Below are 11,761 nucleotides of genomic sequence, written 5' to 3'. Positions count from 1 at the left end.
AGTCGACGGAAAGGCTATAGCCTTGCAGCCGTTTTCGATCTCGCGAAATTAAAATATCGATGAAAAATTCAATTTTGGGTGAGTTACTGCTGGAATATTCGTAATTTTATTAGGTTCTAGACGCCCATGGCCCCCTACTGAACCCCCAATGGGTTGATATTGCATTCGGAAAAATGAGATGTAAAGTGGAATTTGAAAATTGGACGGAAAGACCATAGACGTGCAGCCGTTTTTCTATCTTGCGAAATTAAAATATTGATAAAAATATCAACTTTTGGTGGGTTACTGCCGGAATTTTCGTATTTTAAGTAGGTTCTAGACGCCCATGGCCTCCTACTCAACCCCTGATGGTTTGATATTGCATTCGGACAACTAACGTTTGAACTGGAATTAAAAAGTCGACGGAAAGGCTATAGCCTTGCAGCCGTTTTCGATCTCGCGAAATTAAAATATCGATGAAAAAATCAATTTTGGGTAACTTACTGCTGGAATATTCGTATTTTTATTAGGTTCTAGACGCCCATGGCCTCCTACTCAACCCCCAATGGGTCGATATTGCATTCGGACAACTAACGTTTGAACTGGAATTGAAAAGTCGACGGAAAGGCTATAACCTTACAGCCGTTTTCTATCTTGCGAAATTAAAATACGGATGAAAAATTCAATTTTGGGTGAATTACTGCCGGAATATTGGAATTTTAAGTAGGTTCTAGACGCCCATGGCCTCCTACTGAACCCCCAACGGGTTGATATTGCATTCGGACAACTAATGTATCAACTGGAATTGAAAAGTCGACGGAAAAGCTATAGTCTTGCAGCTGTTTTCTATCTTGCGAAATTAAAATATTGATATAAATCTCAACATTGGATGGGTTACTGCCGGGATATTCGAATTTTAAGTTGGTTCTAGACGCCCATGGCCTCCTACTCAACCCCCAATGGGTTGATATTGCATTCGGACAACTAACGTTTGAACTGGAATTGAAAAGTCGACGGAAAGGCTATAACCTTACAGCCGTTTTCGATCTCGCGAAATTAAAATATCGATGAAAAATTTAAATATTGGGTGGGTTATTGCTGGAATATTCGAATTTTTGTTAGGTTCCAGACGCCCATGGCCTCCTACTGAACCCCCAATGGGTTGATGTTGCATTCGGACAACTAACGTTTGAACTGGAATTGAAAAGTCGACGGAAAGGCTATAGCCTTGCAGCCGTTTTCGATCTCGCGAAATTAAAATATCGATGAAAAATTCAATTTTGGGTGAGTTACTGCTGGAATATTCGTAATTTTATTAGGTTCTAGACGCCCATGGCCCCCTACTGAACCCCCAATGGGTTGATATTGCATTCGGAAAAATGAGATGTAAAGTGGAATTTGAAAATTGGACGGAAAGACCATAGACGTGCAGCCGTTTTTCTATCTTGCGAAATTAAAATATTGATAAAAATATCAACTTTTGGTGGGTTACTGCCGGAATTTTTGTATTTTAAGTAGGTTCTAGACGCCCATGGCCTCCTACTCAACCCCTGATGGTTTGATATTGCATTCGGACAACTAACGTTTGAACTGGAATTAAAAAGTCGACGGAAAGGCTATAGCCTTTCAGCCGTTTTCGATCTCGCGAAATTAAAATATCGATGAAAAAATCAATTTTGGGTGACTTACTGCTGGAATATTCGTATTTTTATTAGGTTCTAGACGCTCATGGCCTCCTACTGAACCCACAAGGGGTTGATATTGTATTCGGACAACTAACGTTTGAACTGGAATTGAAAAGTCGACGGAAAGGCTATAGCCTTACAGCCGTTTTCGATCTCGCGAAATTAAAATATCGATGAAAAAATCAATTTTGGGTGACTTACTGCTGGAATATTCGTATTTTTATTAGGTTCTAGACGCCCATGGCCTCCTACTCAACCCCCAATGGGTTGATATTGCATTCGCACAACTAACGTTTGAACTGGAATAGAAAAGTCGACGGAAAGGCTATAACCTTACAGCCGTTTTCTATCTTGCGAAATTAAAATATGGATGAAAAATTCAATTTTGGGTGAATTACTGCCGGAATATTGGAATTTTAAGTAGGTTCTAGACGCCCATGGCCTCCTACTGAACCCCCAACGGGTTGATATTGCATTCGGACAACTAATGTATCAACTGGAATTGAAAAGTCGACGGAAAGGCTATTGTCTTGCAGCTGTTTTCTATCTTGCGAAATTAAAATATTGATATAAATCTCAACATTGGATGGGTTACTGCCGGGATATTCGAATTTTAAGTTGGTTCTAGACGCCCATGGCCTCCTACTCAACCCCCAATGGGTTGATATTGCATTCGGACAACTAACGTTTGAACTGGAATTGAAAAGTCGAAGGAAAGGCTATAACCTTACAGCCGTTTTCGATCTCGCGAAATTAAAATATCGATGAAAAATTTAAATATTGGGTGGGTTATTACTGGAATATTCGAATTTTTGTTAGGTTCCAGACGCCCATGGCCTCCTACTGAACCCCCAATGGGTTGATGTTGCATTCGGACAACTAACGTTTGAACTGGAATTGAAAAGTCGACGGAAAGGCTATAGCCTTGCAGCCGTTTTCGATCTCGCGAAATTAAAATATCGATGAAAAATTCAATTTTGGGTGAGTTACTGCTGGAATATTCGTAATTTTATTAGGTTCTAGACGCCCATGGCCCCCTACTGAACCCCCAATGGGTTGATATTGCATTCGGAAAAATGAGATGTAAAGTGGAATTTGAAAATTGGACGGAAAGACCATAGACGTGCAGCCGTTTTTCTATCTTGCGAAATTAAAATATTGATAAAAATATCAACTTTTGGTGGGTTACTGCCGGAATTTTTGTATTTTAAGTAGGTTCTAGACGCCCATGGCCTCCTACTCAATCCCTGATGGTTTGATATTGCATTCGGACAACTAACGTTTGAACTGGAATTAAAAAGTCGACGGAAAGGCTATAGCCTTGCAGCCGTTTTCGATCTCGCGAAATTAAAATATCGATGAAAAAAATCAATTTTGGGTGACTTACTGCTGGAATATTCGAATTTTAAGTACATTCTAGACGCCCATGGCCTCCTACTGAACCCACAAGGGGTTGATATTGTATTCGGACAACTAACGTTTGAACTGGAATTGAAAAGTCGACGGAAAGGCTATAGCCTTACAGCCGTTTTCGATCTCGCGAAATTAAAACATGGATAAAAATCTCAACTTTGGGTGGGTTAATGCCGGAATATTCGAATTTTAAGTACATTCTAGACGCCCATGGCCTCCTACTGAACCCCCAATGGTTTGATATTGCATTCGGACAACTAACGTTTGAACTGGAATTGAAAAGTCGACGGAAAGGCTATAGCCTTACAGCCGTTTTCGTACTCGCGAAATTAAAATATCGATGAAAAATTCAATTTTGGGTGACTTACTGCTGGAATATTCGAATTTTAAGTAGGTTCTAGACGCCCATGGCCTCCTACTCAACCCCCAATGGGTTGATATTGCATTCGGAAAATTGAGATGTAAAGTGGAATTTGGAAATTGGACGGAAAGACCATAGACGTGCAGCCGTTTTCTATCTTGCGAAATTAAAATATCGATAAAAATCTCAACTTTGGATGGGTTACTGCCGGAATTTTCGTATTTTAAGTAGGTTCTAGACGCCCATGGCCTCCTACTGAACCCCCAATGGGTTGATATTGCATTCGGACAACTAACGTTTGAACTGGAATTGAAAAGTCGACGGGAAGGCTATAGCCTTTCAGCCGTTTTCGATCTCGCGAAATTAAAATATCGATAAAAATCTCAACTTTGGATGGGTTACTGCCGGAACATTCGAATTTTAAGTAGGTTCTAGACGCCCATGGCCTCCTACTGAACCCCCAACGGGTTGATGTTGCATTCGGACAACTAACGTTTGAACTGGAATTGAAAAGTCGACGGAAAGGCTATAGCCTTGCAGCCGTTTTCGATCTCGCGAAATTAAAATTTCGATGAAAAATTCAATTTTGGGTGAGTTACTGCTGGAATATTCGTAATTTGATTAGGTTCTAGACGCCAATGGCCTCCTACTGAACCCCCAATGGGTTGATATTGCATTCGAAAAATTGAGATGAAAAGTGGAATTTGAAAATTGGAGGGAAAGACAATTGACGTGCAGCCGTTTTTCTATCTTGCGAAATTAAAATATTGATAAAAATCTCAACTTTTGGTGGGTTACTGCCGGAATTTTCGTATTTTAAGTAGGTTCTAGACGCCCATGGCCTCCTACTGAACCCCTGATGGGTTGATATTGAATTCGGACAACTAACGTTTGAACTGGAATTGAAAATTCGACGGAAAGGCTATAGCCTTACAGCCGTTTTCGATCTCGCGAAATTAAAATATCGATGAAAAATTCAATTTTGGGTGACTTACTGCTGGAATATTCGTATTTTTATTAGGTTCTAGACGCCCATGGCCTCCTACTCAACCCCCAATGGGTTGATATTGCATTCGGACAACTAACGTTTGAACTGGAATTGAAAAGTCGACGGAAAGGCTATAACCTTACAGCCGTTTTCTATCTTGCGAAATTAAAATATCGATAAAAAATTCAATTTTGGGTGAATTACTGCCGGAATATTCGAATTTTAAGTAGGTTCTAGACGCCCATGGCCTCCTACTGAACCCCCAATGGGTTGATATTGCATTCGGACAACTAACGTTTGAACTGGAATTGAAAAGTCGACGGAAAGGCTATAGCCTTACAGCCGTTTTCGATCTCGCGAAATTAAAATATCGATGAAAAATTCAATTTCGGGTGGGTCACTGCTCGAATATTCGAATTTTACATAGGTTCTAGACGCACATGTCCTCCTACTGAAACCCAATGGGTTGATTATGCATTCGGAAAATTGTGATGTAAAGTGGAATTTGAAATTTTGACGGAAATGGTATAGCCTTAATTGCAGCAGTTTTCGTACTCGCGAAATTAAAATATCGATAAAAAAATTCAATTTTGGGTGAGTTACTGCCGGAATATTCGTATTTTTATTAGGTTCTAGACGCCCATGGCCTCCTACTGAACCCCCAATGGGTTGATATTGCATTCGGAAAATTGAGATGTAAAGTGGAATTTGAAAATTTAACGGAAAGGCTATAGCCGTGCCGCCATTTTCGATCTCGCGAAATTAAAATATCGATAAAATCTCAACTTTGGATGGGTTACTGCCGGAATATTCAAATTTCAAGTAGGTTCTAGACGCCCATGGCCTCCTACTCAACCCCCAACGGGTTGATGTTGCATTCGGAAAACTAACGTTTGAACTGGAATTGAAAAGTCGATGGAATGGCTATAGCCTTGCAGCCGTTTTCGATCTCGCGAAATTAAAATTTCGATGAAACATTCAATTTTGGGTGACTTACTGCTGGAATATTCGTAATTTTATTAGTTTCTAGACGCCAATGGCCTCCTACTGAACCCCCAATGGGTTGATATTGCATTCGGAAAATTGAGATGTAAAGTGGAATTTGAAAATTTGACGGAAAGGCTATAGCCTTGCAGCCGTTTTCTATCTTGCGGAATTAAAATATCGATAAAAATCTCAACTTTGGGTGGGTTACTGCCGGAATTTTCGTATTTTAAGTAGGTTCTAGACGCCCATGGCCTCCTACTCAACCCCTGATGGGTTGATATTGCATTCGGACAACTAACGTTTGAACTGGAATTGAAAAGTCGACGGGAAGGCTATAGCCTTACAGCCGTTTTCGATCTCGCGAAATTAAAATATCGATAAAAATCTCAACTTTGGGTGGGTTACTGCCGGAATTTTCGTATTTTAAGTAGGTTCTAGACGCCCATTGCCTCCTACTCAACCTCCAATGGGTTAATATTGCATTCGGACAACTAACGTTTAAACTGCAATTGAAAAGTCGACGGAAAGGCTATAGCCTTACAGCCGTTTTCGATCTCGCGAAATTAAAATATCGATAAAAAATTCAATTTTGGGTGAGTTACTGCCGGAATATTCGTATTTTTATTAGGTTCTAGACGCCCATGGCCTCCTACTGAACCCCCAATGGGTTGATATTGCATTCGGAAAATTGAGATGTAAAGTGGAATTTGAAAATTTAACGGAAAGTCTATAGCCGTGCCGCCGGTTTCGATCGCGCGAAATTAAAATATCGATGAAAAATTCAATTTTAGGTGGGTTACTGCCGGAATATTCGAATTTTAATTAGGTTCTAGACGCCCATGTCCTCTTACTAAATCCCCAATGGGTTGATATTGCATTCGGACAACTAACGTTTAAACTGGAATTGAAAAGCCGACGGAATGGCTATAGCCTTACAGCCGTTTTCGATCTCGCGAAATCAAAATATCGATAAAAATCTCAACTTTGGGTGGGTTACTACCGGAATATTCGAATTTTAAATAGGTTCTATACGCCCATGGCCTCCTACTGAACCCCCAATGGGTTGATATTGCATTCGGACAGCTAACGTTTGAACTGGAATTGAAAAGCCGACGGAAAGGCTATAGCCTTGCCGCCGTTTTCGATCTCGCGAAACTAAATATCGATAAAAATCTCAACTTTGGGTGGGTTACTGCCGGAATATATTGGGTGGGTTACTTGGAAATTTGATAAGGCCAGGTAGATAACCGGTAGTCTTAAATTGAAACGAACGAGAATTTAAACCGGTTTCAAAACCGTAAACCGGTTCCGACCGGATAATTTGTCGAAACCCGAACCCGAAAATATACATTTTTAATAACCTGAACCGAACCCGAACCCTCAAAAACAAAACCAAGTAAACCCGAACCGGACCTAAATCCATATGAAAAGCGATTCGACTCCCTGATTGCAACCGAAAATATGACATTTGGATTTGTCCTGAAAAATAGCTTTGCGCCTTTTTTGAATTTGCGAAGTTTACAATTCTAGTAAAGAAACATTTTTTGATCGGTTTCTGCCGGAATATTATAAGTTGCAATTTAAACTGTTATGGTCTCATACCGATCCCCGATGGGTAAAATGCAATTAACAGCGACTTTTGCAAACTTGAAAAGATCAGTATAAATTCTTACTCGTGGTATCCTGCTTGGTCTGTATTCTGAAAGTTTGTGTCAATTTCCGTAAACCTTGAGCGAAGTGATGTGATACTTGTTGTTGGTGCAGATGTGATTGCGCCTGTGGTATAGCGAAGAAATATAACTCTTGTTTGTTTTAAATTTTACCAATCTAAAAGTTCAGTTTTAAACACAAGCTTGGTTTAAATAAAATTATAATCTTTATTTTGTTTAAAAATGTGACATTACGTTCTGCCAATTTTAAAGAGAAGCTCCCCTTTCGCAACTTTACTCTATTAACTCATTAAATATGTTTTTATTTGCAAGAGTCGCGGGCCTTAAAAAATTTTACACACTGAGTTTGCCACAAAATAACGAAAAAAGTGCACGAGTATGTCAGACGGAGATTGAGGCGAAAAACAAGGAGATGTGAAAACCCGCACTATTTCACCTTTGGTCGCTTGTTTGTGCTAACTTCAATAAACTGAGAAGACGCCAGAAAATATTGCCAGTCATTGGGATGTGATTTGGCTGCTTGGGTCATGAGAAACGCCACGATTCGCAAGTAAGGTGACACTTTAGCTTTATATACTGTCGATTCGTGCAAGCAGGGAGTAAAAAAAACGAGCTAAAGGCGAATCATTAAAATAATAGAAAAAAGAAACCACACTTCTAACTGACTCTACATTTAATGTTATACTCCACTTCTTATCTCAAAACTTTTAATTTGTGCAATTTTGTTTTGGCAAAAGCGGTGTTTTATATACAAGTGCTATCATCAACAATTTACCGCCCCATCCGTCAGCCAGTTACTGGATCGGAATGTCTGATATTAAACAGGAGGGTAATTGGCAATACATCGACGGTGTGCCAGTGACAGAAAACAACACAAATTTCGCACATGGGGAACCAAACGACAACCCCCCAAAGCAGGAGCCGAATGTGGAGAGTTATGGGATTCAGAAAATTTTCAAATGGACGACTTAACTTAGCGGTAACACTAAGAAGATGAACGACTATGCTAACTGCAAATAACTATATTTAGGACTTGTACATGGCAGGGGTCATTAATGCTGTTTCTCGATGGATTTGTTACCGGACGTTTATAACTTGATTGAAGGCAGTTTCGCGAAAAAATGCCTACCTTAGGTTCACGATAAAAACTCTTTTAGATTTATATCCTTACACAATACATCAATGCAAACAAGCCACAAATCTTGCCGGCATCGCAGATTGTGCCTCTCAGTCCAAAATTCTTAGTTAAAGAATTCGTTATTTGTTAAACGCACAAAAAATAAAATAATAACCACCACTTTGTTGTCTTAAATCTATATTATAACAGCCAATGCATATTTATTTGCAGGCAAGAGTTTACCTATTTTTTTCGCCCAATCATTTTATTCACTATATAATTAACCGGTGCGTTTTATGAATATAGTGCCGTTGCCACTTTTGTTTCAATATTTAAGCTGATGTCACTCAAAATATGTACAAAGAAGTTTTTTATCTAAATTGTTTCAAAAAGGCTTTTTGTTAACTTGTATTAAATAACATAAACAGAAAAAGAAAATGTCTAAGGACAGGCAGAGACAGGGGAAACTGCTTGCTAACACCAGGTTGTGTAACAAAACTAACACAAACACCTCCTTACATACAATCCAATGCTATCTTATCTGTTATAAAAGGTAAACAAACTAATCCACATGTTAATAAAATAGTATTAACAGAAAAAGTTTTACTTTCACATGTAAAATTTTGTTCATTTAATTTCTTACCTTCATTCTCGAGTGCTTTGGTTATTTATTTCTATATTCAACAAGAGCAGCTTGAAGGTAATGAAAAAATCAGACCAGCATCACATCCATCAAGACTAAAGCACCAGCTATCAAATAAGTTACAGTTAATGCATAACAGCAGACTCTACAGAAAACATAGCAACTAAGATTGCAAACTACGACACGCTAAACCAGATACAATCAGTAAAGGTTTAATTATTGTAGCTTACTTGCTGGCCAAAAACTAAGATACCATCAGAACGCAACACTTTTTACCACACACAAGAGGTTACTGCAGTTCTCTGACTCACTGCGAAACAATTAGCTGAAACAGCGCGAGCACCTGCAGCACGTCTTGTGCTTGCGGCTGAGTAAACAAAACGAAACGAAAAAATAAACATCAACCCTGTTCAAGCAAATTTTAAATTTTTCGTGCTATATATTTATTTTAATAGAAAGCAATAAACCAAAAATGTATCAGCTATTAAACCAAACTAAAAAAAATAGTCAACAATAAACAAAACTGGAAATATCAACGCAACTTGCCTCTCCGTGACTTTGGGCGCTTCATGTCACAAACAAATTGACTTTGACCTCAAATTTTCGTTTAGGTTCTATGTTGTTTTTGATGTATGTAAATCCTTCTCTGTTGTTTGTGGTGTAAATCTGCAAATAGTTCATAAAACTTGCTACGTTGCCTAAAATATAAAAGAAGCTGCGTCAACAGTAATTGCCTAATAGTGGTTTTGAAGTAGATTCCAGAGTAAAGTTCTTACACCAGTATAACTAATTTAGCTTTATGTATGTGCACACAAAATATGTCAGTACAAGTATCAACCAGCCTTCCTCGAAATTACTATGTAACTATTTATACCACCAAGGTCGCAATTCTCAAGTTTCGCAGTCAGTAACTTGCAACAACACCAATCGCCTTTGAGACAAAACCCAGGTTACTAAATCTCAATAGTTAAACAGTTTCCTATATATGTTGTTTTAATGTACAAGGGGTATGTATTTTAAAGATAATCGTCGTTGTTTACGCTTTTTATAATAGTCATGTAAAATCCAGATACGAGTTCTCAATCCCAATCATATTTTGCCATATCATTAACCAGTGCTTCGAATTTTTCAGCTTCAAACTCAACTTTAAAAAAACTTACACTGCCCTCAAGCGGAGGAAAATACGAGCAATTCGAAACCAACAATTCGTAATGATTATTAAAAACGCTATGGTGTACTATTTATTTATGGTAAACCACTCAAAGACAAGCTACCAAACATGCTGTGCACGTTGGACCAAAGACTTTTTGTCTAGTTTGTAAGTATGAAAAAAATGTCTGTTTGTGCACATTACTTAACTTATATTTAAACCCATAAACTGAAAATAAGTTTGGATGTAAGCAAAGACGATTACCCGCAAAAAAGAAAAAAAAATCTACTTAAGCAAAAAGAGTAAAAACTGTCAGCTAGCAACATTGTCAAAAAAAGCACATCCGACGCATTAACCAGTCAATCACTTAGTATTGCTTATAAAACCAACATCCCAAATAACCGCAAAAACATTTTATTTGAAAGAACCTATCAATACGTTCTATAAATACTACTTGGTTGTAAATACCAAGGATATAGTTTCTTACATAGTATAAGCAAAATGTTATTTCAAATTTCCTACTTTAGTTCCAGATTGCTTTAAACATTCGTTTCTGTATCCAAACTGAACAGCTTGCAGGGAATAGAAACATTACATACAGCATTTCATCAAGGCTACAGCCCTTTATACCAAAAGTACAAACTACAGGAGCATCCAGAAACATAATATCCAGAATTATATTAGGACTAGAACACCCTAAACCGGATTAAATAAGCAGAGATAATTAGGTGTTGCAACCTACTATAGCTAGATAAAAACAAAACATCTGACATAACATCAGCTAGCATAACCTTTCAACACACACAAGAGACTACTACAGCTCTCCGGGTCACTGCTAAACAAATGTAATGTAAACTAGCACCGAGTGCGCACCTATGGCAGATCTCCTGCCTGCAGCTAAAACGAAATAAAAAAGACTGCCGGAAGGCCTATAGGGGCACGTGTTGCCGGTTTGGATGCGTGTGAAGTGAATTGTGCATCGCAAGCATCGGGTCTAAGCGTTTTTTTGGCCGACACATTTAAGAGCAGCGGGGCAAAAAAAACATAAAAATGACCAACATTTACGTTAGGTTAAGCTTCAGGGCAAGTCAAAATGTTCCAAACATCTGGGAATGAAAACATATGAATATGGAATAACACTGCAGCATTCACTACTTGCTACCTCATTTTTGTAGATTTCAACTTTTTGCCTCAAATTGATTAACCGAAACACGAAACATATTAGCCTTTAAGACATAGTCAGTCATTTCTCCCAAAGCTTAGATCGCAACACTAAAGCCGATTAAAACTGTGCACAGAAAAACTCTCCACAAAATTTTACTTGCAGATATTGATCAGCGGTAAACAAAGAAGCACAATATAGAGAATACTAATAATGTCCATTTCATTTTTTCTTGTAGGCTTATGTCACTTTACTAACAACATGATATTTCGCGGAGGCTAACAACCAAATGAATCGTTTGCGGTTAGTTCAAGATTCTCTTAGAGATAGCGAGTGCATTTGTTGCACACCAACCATCGACCATCCGGAAGTTCAAAGTTGTCCAGTAAAAAGGGCATTGTGGGTTCATACAGCACCGCCATTAACATATTTTCAAACTCTTTGTTGCTCAAGGTCAGACAAGCCAATCCAATAATGTCAGGGGAATAGCACATTTTTATTGATCGAACTTGAACATAGTGATTTTATATAAGGCTACTTGTTTGTCAGAGCCAGAAATGCCTTACGCCACATTTTTTCCTGAAAACATTGAACCATCAAACTAAA

This window comes from Phallusia mammillata, chromosome 3 (assembly GCF_965637545.1).
Source record: "Phallusia mammillata chromosome 3, kaPhaMamm4.hap1.1, whole genome shotgun sequence".
NCBI lineage: Eukaryota > Metazoa > Chordata > Ascidiacea > Phlebobranchia > Ascidiidae > Phallusia > Phallusia mammillata.
Note: the sequence above shows the minus strand (reverse complement) of the source record.